At 42.0% G+C, this 12,703-nt stretch overlaps 1 long non-coding RNA gene across 1 annotated transcript; it reads left to right on the forward strand.

Moving 5' to 3' along the window:
• The first annotated feature begins 557 nt into the window (after window positions 1-557).
• On the forward strand, window positions 558-7,906 carry LOC133208388 (uncharacterized). Its single transcript, XR_009724351.1, has 3 exons — window positions 558-1,255; window positions 1,447-1,569; window positions 4,910-7,906. It is a non-coding gene; the product is annotated as an uncharacterized LOC133208388 (long non-coding RNA).
• Window positions 7,907-12,703: the final 4,797 nt, after the last annotated feature.

Here is a 12,703-nt window from a genome sequence, read left to right on the forward strand (position 1 = left end):
TTAGATTAATTTTTTAGATTTGACAACGTTATAAAAATTATATTGATTCTGAAATTATAATTTTAGATTGGTTCTGTCATTTTAGCCTATTAGCAGTCTTTAAATGAAGTGATCCAGTGTTACAATCAATCTTATCTTCCATTATGTACTTCCTGGTGCTAAAATGTGAGATCGATTCTAATTAACTACACTGGTTCAGTTATTTGGGTAGTTTGTTCAGGGGAAAAATAGTTACTGCCCTAATATCACTAAACAATCTATTATACATTTTTGTACTGAATTTATATCCAAAATGAATGTCAATCCTATGGTAAAAACAAGTTACAGCTCTCTAAAATCTTAGGATGGCAACATTAGTGCTATTTCATTAGCCAGTACAGCACATGACATATTTTCAGGGTCCACCTGAGCTATAAGAAGCAAAGCAGGGTCAGCAAAAAATACTTTCTCTGCAACGCAGCCTCTAAATCTATATATGTACATTGAAAGCGACTTCTAAAACAGCATTTCCAACATGCAGCAGCTGCCAGCTAAGAGAACAGGTTTAAATGCTGCTTAAGAATCCGTGATAGTGAAAATAATGCTGTGAAGCAAGGTGATGTGATTTAAATATGAATCAGCTCAAATGTATTTCTTCTTGCACTCCCTAGCTTCAGCTTGCACTGCTGTACTGGGACGCCACTGGGATTGCTGGCAGACCTGGTTTTCCACCTTGCCTGGTGCTAGTGTCAAACTCTCTAGACCACTGGCCTTCAAATGAACTAGAGATAGTGGTGTAAGTGCAAGGCAGTGAGGGACCAATACGCTGTGATCCTGCCTGAAATGATCCTTGAGGTTTGATGAATACTTGGAGAGAAAAGTGGAAGCCAGAAAGACCTGCACCCTGATCTGAAAACAGAGACACAAAGGCTAATGTCAGATAAAACTTGAAGGAAAATGTATATTGCTTGCAATTTCATTTCTTAGTAGGCTTAAATCATTCTCTTAACTCAAACAAATACTATATACCAATCTGTTACTTTTCTCCTCTATAATGCTTGTGCCTGGAGTCTTTTATAACTTATTCCCTGCTACAGCTTTAAAGAAATTGAGCATATACACCCTCGCTACTAAATCAGCTCATCTATCTGTCACACTCAGTGCAACTTGGAAATTATCCGCAGTTCAAGAGATGCTACACTAGCTTTTCCAATCACTGCCATTGCATCCTTTCGTATGGAGTGACTTGTTGGGGAATGAGTCAAGAATAAGAAATGTGAGCCTGGCATACTGCTGCAGTGTATTTCTTGACCTCCCTACCTTCATACACCCTCACACATGCTTTGTTCCCATTCTTCTAATGGCATTGTCTTTCTAAGAAGCCAAATTGATGAAAAGAACTGTGAAAGGGAGCAGCAGCTTTAGAATGCTTCACTTACTCTTATTTCTTTGTTGCTTTTCTTTAAGATCTCGTCCTTGGGCATTTAATGGAAAAAAAAACAGAGATCAGAAAATTACTGTGAGCTGCTTTTGTCTGTCCCCTTTGAGCTGAAAAAGCATCTTGCCAAGGGGAAGAGAAGTCCTGCAGAGGTAGGTAAAACTGAATGGTAAGTGGATCAGCACTGTGCTTCCCTGTAGGCCCTTGAGTATTGCTGCCAGTTGTCATGAAACTCGACAATAATTCTTAGTAAGAGGAAATCCCAAAATCCCATTTCTTGATGGGCTCTTTTTATTCCTTCATTGAACATGTCTTGATACAGATGATGTTCTGGCTCGAAAGACTGAGTTTGGATTCTGTGCAAAGCCATTGCAGAAACCTACCCTGGGTGCTGCAGGAAAACTTTTCTGTGGGAATCTCCTTTCTGTACCAGTGGTTTCTTAGTTCAGTGACAGAATAACTGTTTTGCAAGTGAAACCCTTGATTTCACTGTTACATTGCACACTGTCATTAATTACTTGCCATCTCATAAGAAGCCCTCAGGAGCCTGATTCTCCACTGTCTCACACTTCATGTAATCATCTACATCTGTGCAAAGAGAGTGCAAAACACTGTCATACAGCTGCAGGCAGAAAGGTCTGACTCAGGCTGTGGTCCAGCACCTTCTTCCACCAGACAGAGCAGTGGAGGATGAGACTGAAAGCTTCAGAGAGGTTATGTACTCACACTGCTCTTGTTTGCATGAAACAAACAGCATTGGTTCACCTTTTTGCTTTTGACTTTAGGATGCCTTCTTGAAGGCCAGTTGATAGGGAAATCTCATTATGCCAGCAAAGCAGCGTTAGTGTTTGGTGCTGTGCAAGGCAGAAGAGGATACTGCCTTGGTGGTTGAACAGCGGCCAAGGGAGACTCCAGTATGACTCGCTTTCTATTCAGGTCTCCCAAGATAACAAGCCAGAGCCACTTCTGAGGCAGCAGAGTCTACGCTGTTACATACCTGCTGAGATGGTGGTGGGATGCAGAGCCTGGCCCCACCTGGTCATCCATTGGTGCCACTGGTAAAGCAAGAGGACAGACTCCCACCTCCCACAGCAGTCTCCTGGAGTTTTTTGAATCTCACCACCAGCTGCACAAATTGATGCAGACGCTGTTTGTAATATGAGGTTGCCACAGACATGCTACGTCTTCCACGTGACATGCACATGGGACATGCAGTCTGCCCATGGCTCATGGGGTGGCAGGGGTTCCCTGTTGCTGCAGCCCTGGGAAGCTGCTGGGGTGTGCCAGGTCCCCCTCCATCCCCATGTTTCATCCCAGCAGAGCAAGGCACCCCTCACCAGTTGGATTTCTAGGCACAAGGATGGCATATTAACATGAACATCACTAGCAGGGCTGTGGATGGGGGAAAAGCTATGTCCCAGGGCACCTGAAGGAGAAGATGGATGGGGTGATGTAGAAAGAGACCACACTGTGTGGCCAATGTCACCTCAAAAACAAAGGGTGTGAGAGCAGGACAAGGTGAGAGATACTGCAAAAGGGAGAGGAGATGACATTTGTGCAGAAAAACTGCTTTTGTTTCTTTGCCATTTCACAGGCAGTGTGTCTACTGAATGTGGCTTTTGCTGCCAAAGGACTTGTCATATTGCATTAGGTTTAGCAACTTCTGCTGTGGTAAAGTGTGCAGCGTCTCCCTTCACATAAAGAAAATATTTTCACAAGTCTGTTCAACCTGCTAACTGTGATTACAGACAGTTGGCCCCTGACATGACATTTATTGCTCCAGCTTCCAAGTGAGATCCTCACAGCACTGCCCAGCCAGCTACCTGAAGAGCACATATGTGTGTGAAGACCTTAAACAAGTTTCTGCTAATGACTTCACTTTGTACCCTTTTAGTAGGTCTTTAGCAGCTTGACAGAAAAGATGTTACACTACAGTAGCACAAACAAGAGCTCCAAGAGCACGTGCAAGCTAGACAATGTTGCCAAACCTCCTCTTTTTATGCTCACCTTCAAATGTAAATTATAATATATTATATCCATCCTCTGCTGCAAGTGCTCTTTGCATGCGTATTTCTACACTGCTTGGCAATATTCATCATAAATGGCAACTACTGGGGGTGGGGAAGATCTAAAAAATCATTGCTGACCTCTTTTGCGAGACAATCTCATGCAGAGTGAAAAGACAAAAGGGGAAGAAATTACACGAAAACTAGGGCTGTGCAAGAAGGCAAGGTGTGCTGGCAATGGCCACTAAGAAGAGATTGACCTAGCTGGGTCCCAACATCAAGGAGTACAAGAGAAAACTGGCCAGGAGAAAGTTTGCCATGAAATAAAAACAAATGAACTTCTCAAAACCCAAAGCAGAGTAAATGAGCAAAGCACATACTTCCCTGTTCCCTGCAGGGTATTGCTGATCGTGTTCACAGCATCCACTGGAAACAACTGCCAAGAGACTGACTTCTGACACCACTGCATCCAGTAACTGTTCAGGCTACTTGCAAGACCTATGTATCTCTTCTCCCCATATTTGTGAAAAAAGGAAGGATAATGAAGGCTTTGTCAGGACAAAAGAATATCATCTGGCAATCGTTTGGTTATTAATTATTCTTAAGTGAGGGGGGATGAGCTATTTTAAATTGGATTTGTTATTTTTAACTATTTTGTGGGAGTTGCCATCATTTAAAAATGTGTTAAATGGCCTGGATTTTAGCCTTCACTTTCCTTTCATGTACAACACACTTGTAGGGCCTGAATTCTTAGATGACTTTCCCTATGCTGTCTTACTTTTGGCAGGTCACTTTGCTTTATTCTTTTCCAAATAGAAATTAAGCTTTGGCCGAGGGAGGAACAGAGCAGAACGCAGCCTGCTGCAACAGCTTGTAGTGAGTTGGAAAGAACTCTGTGTTATAGATGAGAGCTGAGCAAATACCTTCTTTTTTTTTTTTTTTTTTGGTTAATTTCACTGTCTTATTTTTAAACTTGCATGTGGGTCTGCCACAGCACTGCATCTTGTGATAATATTCCTATTAAGCAGGTGGATGTATCGTGAGCACAGAAAATTTAGTTCCATTTCAGTTAAGGGTATGCTCTTTAGTGATTAAGTTTCTTCTATTTCTTCTGCTGGACTGGGTATTAAACTGATTCTGTGGCATCAGCCTGAACAGGCTCCCTCACAATTTTGTCTTCTATCATGTCAGAAAATTATTTACAAAAAGGCCATATAGGATTCAATGGCAGGCTCTCATAATTTCTTTTGCCAGTGTTACACCCCTGACAATAAAATAACTTGTGCCCAGAAAGGGTACGTAAGAGCTGTGCAGCTCTGTTCTGCATTCCTTGTTCACTCTTTTAAAGTCATCCCTTTCATTTTCTGCTTGCACTGACATCAACTGAAGTGGGGCTGGATAAGCGACAAAAGATGGGTATCAATGCACAGGGATGGAGAGCTCACACTCTGAAACAAAACCCTTTTCCCTCCTTCTCTCCCCACAGCTCAATCCGCAGAAATCATCTCAGAGCAGCTTCCCCTGATGTTGAGATCCTTTCCTGGAGATTTCTAATGTGCTGCAGTAAGAACCGTTTCCCAAGAGCCTCCATAGGTCCCCAGGGATTTTTCATGGTCCAGTCTTGGTTAAAATAAAAAGCATATTCAGGGGGAATGACTAATCCTCTGCCTGAATGCGACATGCCTATTGGAAAGTTTGTGATGTGGTACACTAACTCTCTGATTTGTTTGGCCGTGTGTGAAAAGCTTTTAAGCTGGCTCTGGAAATTCACCCCCGAAGCCTCTTCTGGGGCTTGTATTTTTATCTTTTCCCCATTTCCTCAAATCTTTCCCTTGTTTCTAAAGAGTGCCATCGTCCGTTCCTGAGCCCTCAAATCCAATTACCAAACAATGTACAAATATATGGCTGAGCGTGGTCTACGGGAACAGCTGCAAAATCGCTAATATTAGGTCTAATTTAGCTACAATAAATTAGCAAGTGTGTGGAAGCAAAATGATGACAGCATAATTATAACAAAAGTCGATGTGTTGAAGTATATGGATGACAATACATACTAATTTTAGTGAAAAAACGCACCAAATGAAATGCATGCAATGAACAGACGGGACTAATAGCTCAGACACATATACTTAATGTGACCAGTCAGTGTAAAAACAAAAAGATAGATGAAGCTGTTCAGAACCTAGTGCTAACAAGCAGTGTAGTCTGAAACCATTAACTGTCAGGGGTAATAACACTCAAAGTACTGAAGTGCAGTAAAACAGCAGCACTTTTCTCGGGATGATGTGCTGATGTACAAGCACACACCTGTGAAGAGGGTACTAAATCTATCCTTGCATTTATTACTATGGAGGGAGGAAAAACAACACTAATAATGTAAAGTATAAACGAAAATAGCAGACAGCAGAGAGTGACATTTGCATGGTCCCAGTCAGCTTGTTAGCTGAAGTGGGTTTTAATTAGCTATTTTCCAGCAAGCAAACGAGCAAATTAGTGGCAGCCATAAACAAGCAGAGACAATCAGGCCCAAAGAAAAAAAAAGAAAGAAAAGATCGGACCTTTTTCGGTGTGTTTTCCTGTCAGAACTACAATGCCTTCATGCTTCAGCTAAATATTTCTATTAACCAAAAGAATGTGGAAAAGTGAAGACCTTGGTAATGGTGTGATTTCCCAAAGTGGCTCAAAACATGATGTTAATAGTACCTCAGGGACTAAAAGCCCTGCTCTGAACAAACCTACCCTCTGCATCAGAGGGTAAAGCTTGGGCCTCCCATGCATAGCCTCAGGGGTCTGGTGCACCCTGGCTCTGCCCTCCTGCTGAAGACTGTCCTCTGCTCATGGGACCACAGGGCTCCAGTGCTGTGGCCTCACTCCTGTTCTGGATGAGGAAGAGCAGGTGCTTCAGAAAGTGCAGTGCAGGATATAGGTGCACTGCTCTCCATCTTCACCTTCACACTGCAACAGGCATGAGACAAGCAACGGCCAGTTGAGACCAAACGGGTGCCAAAAGCAACCAGCTACTCTTGCTGCTGAGGAAGGAAGCTATGGCTCTGCAAAGGCAGCAGGAGACAGAAACCACTGAGGAGGGAAGAGGTGAGCAGCAGAGGACAATCCCTGGTGCTAAACTACCTTGCTAAGAGAAGACGCTTACTTGTGTAAGGATAAGGATGGAGCCCCTGGCAGATAACATGGATTCCAGCAGTAATGAACAAACCTGCTTTTGGAGCTTCTTTTATTACCATAGTACGACTGGCTGCATAATGAAACCTGCCCTGCTGTTACTGTAACATGGAGATGAAGGTCCTTCACAGCCTGGTCAAGTAAGGCTCAAGGTTAAGCAGTTCACTGTAGTACTTTTGTTACTGAACTGATTATATTAACAATCAGCCATAATGAAAAACATGGCAAGTTTATCCCTTGAGTCAGACATGTTTACCCTCCTGTTCTCTCTGATTTTAAGAAATGCTGATGTTGCAAAGATAAGAAACCAAATACAACAGGGCAAATTACTTCAACTCTTAGGTTTTGTACCTGAAGAATTTAGGTACATTCAGCGTAAAATAGAAGTGTGCAAAGTCAGAGAGCAGTAAACAACTACTAGAGGTAGTTGCTGGGCAGGAGGATTTGGGGATCTGAGCACTAATCTAGACCTGGAGGAACTGAAGTTCATATTTCACTCTATGAGAGACTTCTCCCATGACCATGGGTGACACAAGCCGTCTGTCTGGAGATAGCAGTGCTTCTGCCTTAGGAGTTTGCTGCAAAATGTTCATTAAACACTGCGTAGGGCTCTGATATCTTGGAGAAGGGGATAATTACCTGGAAGGGAAAATGACTAATAAAAATTAATCTTATTTATGCATCACTATTGGTACATGTGGCACTAGCGAAAGACATTGCAGCAGGCTTTCGGTTGGTATAAATTATCAGGAAGCTGCAGGAGAGACTCTCTTGCATCCCTGTCCTTGTCTTGTGCCAAGGGTATTACAGTCTAATTAATACAGATAACATGAGTGCAGACGCCTACCTGTTGGGCGCAGTTGGAATACTAACACAAGGGGAGGGCTGGGGGAAGGCTCTTGAAGAAGGTTTATTTTATTTAGTTCATTTGTTTAGTAATGTTTTGACGGTCAGAAAACCCTGGCAATGAGTAGAGCCCAAGAGGCAATTAGTAATGGGGCAGAAAATGTAATGAGCCAAAAAATGAATTAACTTGAGCAGACTAGGCACAGACACAAGGGGCCAATGCTTTTTGCTAGTTTATAACCCCTGCCCCTCCACTGGATTCAGAAAAGTAGGATGAGGTGTGATTTAACATAGAAACAGCCTGCAAGACATTTCCTACCGCACCCCGGGTAGCTCTTTGCCACAAAAAGCACTGCCAATGCGCCTGCAGGCAGGCAGCCTCTCTCAGCTCTTGCCTAAAGTGAGCCTCTACCTATAAAGTTTCCTGCCATTACCACCACTGCTGCAGAGGGTAGATCACCACCATACCCAGGAAGAGGGGACAGACAGGGGTACCCCGTCAAACAGGAGCTCCAAGCATTGCCCCTGCCCAGCAAGGAGGGCAGCAACAGAAGTGTAGTTTGTCCAGTACAGTGATGAGCCATACACAGGCAATCTCTCTTTGCCTCTTCAGACTTTCTTTTGTTCCTTTTTTTTTTCCCCCTTTGATGGCTTTCAGGTATTAGCAAACATACATACTTTGAATTAGGATTCAATCTTTGGCTCTGAATCATGGACTGATATTGTTTTCAGCTTATAGAAAACCATAAGAACTTTCACCACATTCAAACTGCTTACACATCTTTTTTTACAATGAACCCGTTTCCCTCTCTCTGGCAGCTGTACATGAACACTGCGGTGGGGAAAAACAGGCAATTTCTTTTACAGGTACACACGTGGTAACTGTCCTGCATTCACACGAGGACACAAGAGGTAACCATCACCCAAATTGTCACGTTAGCCATCATATTAGCCACTAGAATCAAAGATAACGATTCCTAGTTTAGGAGGGAGCTGCTTGACTGAATCGCAGAAAAACACAACTGCCCCCAAGTGTGTGCTAAAATGATTTTCAAGGCATGCTGCAGTTCTGCAATGCATGGTCCTATATGGCCCATAAGATTTCTCCTGAGGGAGTTAATTCCAGCAAAAAAAAAAAACCAAACCCAAAACCCAAAGTTATTATGTGGAGTGCAGGAAGGGAAACTTTGAGGAGAAAAAAAAAAAAAAAGCAAAATAAAAAATGCTCATATCATTTTAATTCTCTTGCATGAATAGCTCGATGTCAAATGAAAGCACAGGAAAGCCACAAAGCACACACACACTTCAACACTGCACCTTTCTTTCTGGGTCATGCCCAGTGCTATTTTGGCATGGCATGGGGACTCTGGGGGAAGTGGGAGCAGAAGGGAAAGAAGAAAGATGATCTTTAAAAGAACAGAACTGTTGAAAATTCAGAGCAAAGGAGTCAATTCATAGCTTTATCAGCATATAGCAAGTGGAAAAGCAAGATATTCCTCTTCAAAGAGGAAAGTCCCCAAATGTATAAAGGTCAAGATAAAGGGTCAGAATTTCTGCCTGGCTTCATGCAGCTCACGACTGCTCTGACACTGTCTGGATCTTCAGTCTTTTTGGAGTGAAGTATCACTGAGCACAGGAAAGTCATGACCAGCTCCCTGAGCATCCAAATAGAAAAAAAGCAAGAGGTCTAATCCAAACCCTTGACACTATCAAGAGCTGTAAATCTTTGCCTCAGCTCCTGCCAGCCTCAGAAGTTAAATGGAGAGAACTGTTCATTCCTTATGCCTATACTGCTCTGTTGCTTTTAGTGAAGTTGCAGATTGTAATTGAGAGTCTGGTAAGGATCCCTTTTCACTGAGTGATGTTACTATCTTCCTTGTTGGAACTCTTTCAGCCTTGTAATAGCTCTTTTTGAAGGACAGCCTGATCTGCTTTCCAAAATCTTCTGCAGAAAATAAGTTGCATTCAGAACAAGAAATGAAGTTGAAATCCAAAGCCCTCCACAACAATATCTCACTCACCTCAGGACATGTCCTGACAATCCCTCTGCATGAGGATGCTTCAGCAGCGGAAGGAGAAACAGCTTTCAGCAAGGATCCTGACAGATAACAGACAAGAAGCCTTCTGCAGCTCAGGGAGGTCAGGAAAGCAGGAGACAAACAGCTCAGCATTCAGCCCCTCACAGGTCCAGCCTGAAGTGACTGGGTTACCCCAACCTGGGAAGTGAAGCAAATTATACTAGCGAAACCTGTTCTCTTTGGCTTCTGTGTTTTTAAAACATTCCATACAGAAAATAAAGATTAAATGGGAAAGGGGCACTCTGCTCTCAGTTCACCCCCACTGAAGAGTTACCACTGGTCTCTGTAGTCTTGTCTAAATACAGTAGTGAGACACTCAAGTTTTCATTACTGCAAAGAAAGACTGCACCACACATACATCAGAACTGTATTCCTTCTCTGTTTTTCTCTCCCTGTCCCTCTCATGACTTTCAATCCTCTTTAAATTTAGTTCTGCCATTATTATTTGCACTGTGTGTATATTAGACACTAGACTATCAGGAACTAAGGAGAGGGCTTAGTGAAGGCAGAAGAAGATAACATAAGGGTCAGGGTGGCAGAACTGGATGCTAAATAGCAACTTCTTTATGAGTGGGTTTTGGAGACACAAATCTACCTTCAATTCTCACTGACTCCGGAAAGAGCTTCAAGAAACAAACTCTTGTGGCATTAACTTTTATCTCCAGATTGCTGTAAGAGAACACCTGGTGGAGAAAACCAAATTAAAGTCTAACGAGGCACATGCTAAAAACCACAGAGGTAAGGCCACATCATAGCTAACTATGTCGTTCCTAGTTTTGCTAAGCCAGAATGGTCCTAGTAGGTCAAGCCATGGTGTCTCTGGTTTTGGTCTGGTTAGAGGAAGCAGCTACTTGGTGTCTGCCACAATGACAAAGAAATTGCCATATTGAAATAGATAGTCCTTTTCCATAAGGGCTGTTTTGAGCTCTCTAATATTTTCAGCATATCAGTGTATCACAATTAATTTGCTTTATGACAAGGCAGAAGATGTATTTCTGTTGGAATTGAACTGTGGTCAGGTTGACTGGCTAGAAATAAAAGCACCTGGCTTTCTTCTTTGCTTTAGAAGAGTTAATCCAGTCACACACTGACATAGGACACAGACCAGACTGAACAAGTGTCTCTCCTTTCCCTTCCTGGTAGCTCCCCTTCTGAGAAAAAGGGGACGGAACCAGAATTCTACATACAAATGTGTCTCACAGGGTAATGGAGAGAAACCAAACATCTCCTCTTGTGTCTTCTCCTTTTTGCTTGTTTTCACTCTTGAATGGGAAAAAGGGAGTCATTTCAGGCATCTTACAAGAAAACAGAGAGGATGCCTCAGGCTGATGTTTTGCAAATGACTGATGAAGCCCAGATATGAACTTAGGATCAGACTGTAGCTATAATAAAACTACTCTCTGCATATGTGATTATTAGTAGCAGTGGGAATATGAGAAATTCATAGGCTGAGATACAATAAGATCCCTTAAAGTCTCAGCATTCTTCTGTAATTTAAATAGATTAAGGGTGCAGATCCCCTGGATGTAATCTCACGAGTACATTTTCCTGGCAGTTCATACATAACTAAGAAGTGCTTCCCAGAGGTGTCATTTTCCTTCCCAGTATTTCCATCTTTCTGCATCTAGTTCTAGCATCAGGCATGGAGCATGGGAAGAACTAGGCAGAGCTAGAAACTCTTAATTTGAAACTGAATGATTTTCTTCAAAGACTGGGCGCAGCTGTATATCAGGAAAATCATTGACACTCCTTGTAACTATTTAGTGCAGTCAGTTAACTTTTAATACCTATTTCTATTTCCTTTAAGCCTTCATCACAGAAAATATATTCAGGGTTTTTTTGCATCCAGGTATAACAATGATTTCCTTATTAAAAATGTATTAAACCAAAAGACAGATAGGGGATTTTTCCCCCCAGAAAAGAATAAAATAACTAAAAGAGGTTCAGGAAGAACCTCATAACAGCCTTCCAGTATCGGAAGGGGGCCTATAGGGATGCTGGGGAAGGACTCTTCATTAGGGACTGTAGTGATAGGACAAGGGGTAATGGGTTAAAACTTAAACAGGGAAAGTTTAGATTGGACATAAGGAGGAAATTCTTTCCTGTTAGGGTGGTGAGACACTGGAATGGGTTGCCCAGGGAAGTTGTGAATGCTCCATCCCTGGCAGTGTTCAAGGCCAGGATGAATGAGGCCATGGGTGACATGGTTTAGTGCCCATGGCAGGGGGGTTGGAACTTGATGTTCTTAAGGTCCTTTCCAATCTTAACTATTCTATGATTCTATGATTCTATGATAAATGGGTTATAGGCACAGAAGCACTTTTTTGCATTGCAAACACAGAAGATCAGATTGCAAACTACTGAATATGATATAAACATAGCCTTGTACAGAATAAAATTAATGGAAATACCACTGTTGACTTTATTCAGCTTTGGATCACCCAAATGGATCACTATATATACATATCTAAAGCAAAGAAGATATTGACATAAGCACAAAGGCTGACCACAAGAAACAGAACTCTGGAATTTGGAAAACAGGTAAGCCACCCATATAAAAATACTCAGTGATTCCTCACTTGCAAATATTTGCGGTGATAACTTTCTTAAAGTTTTTCAGATGATCTATGTATTCCCTAGGTCTCATCTCCTTTTCTGTCATGGCATTAGTTTGATTCAAATGCAGCACACAGAAAAGAAACATTACCGTTTCTGTTGGCTTGATTATGCCATTATATAAGAGACCAAAACTCATGGAAATGGGAAATGCAGAAGAAAAAACAGACCACAAAACTGCACATGTGCTGGAATGAAAAAAAGAAATAATAAAAATATCAATTGCTAAAATTACTTTCTTGGTATTAGCTTTTAGGCAGCAATGGGCAAATAGGAAAAAAAAAAATCTCATTCTAATTCTAATCTGAAGATAAGAATGATGAAATTCTTTGGATTTGTAAAGCTGTGTTGGTATCTTGTCAATTCAGGTTTGCACAGTCGGGCAAGTCCATTCTCTCTGGACTTCAGATAGTAATATTTCCTCTCCCTCTGGTTAAGTGTAAGGGATGATCAAAAAACCCAATCCTCTTTGAGAGAATTTCAGTAGTGTTTCTGCATATGAAGTTCTTAGACAGTTGTTTCTTCACCACTTCCCCTGCTGCAGCCTGGTCTTCATCATG

Source organism: Neopsephotus bourkii, unplaced genomic scaffold, assembly GCF_033783945.1.
Source record: "Neopsephotus bourkii isolate Nb327-2 ecotype Australia unplaced genomic scaffold, CSIRO-AGI_Nbou_v1 NB_272, whole genome shotgun sequence".
Classification (NCBI taxonomy): Eukaryota; Metazoa; Chordata; class Aves; order Psittaciformes; family Psittacidae; genus Neopsephotus; species Neopsephotus bourkii.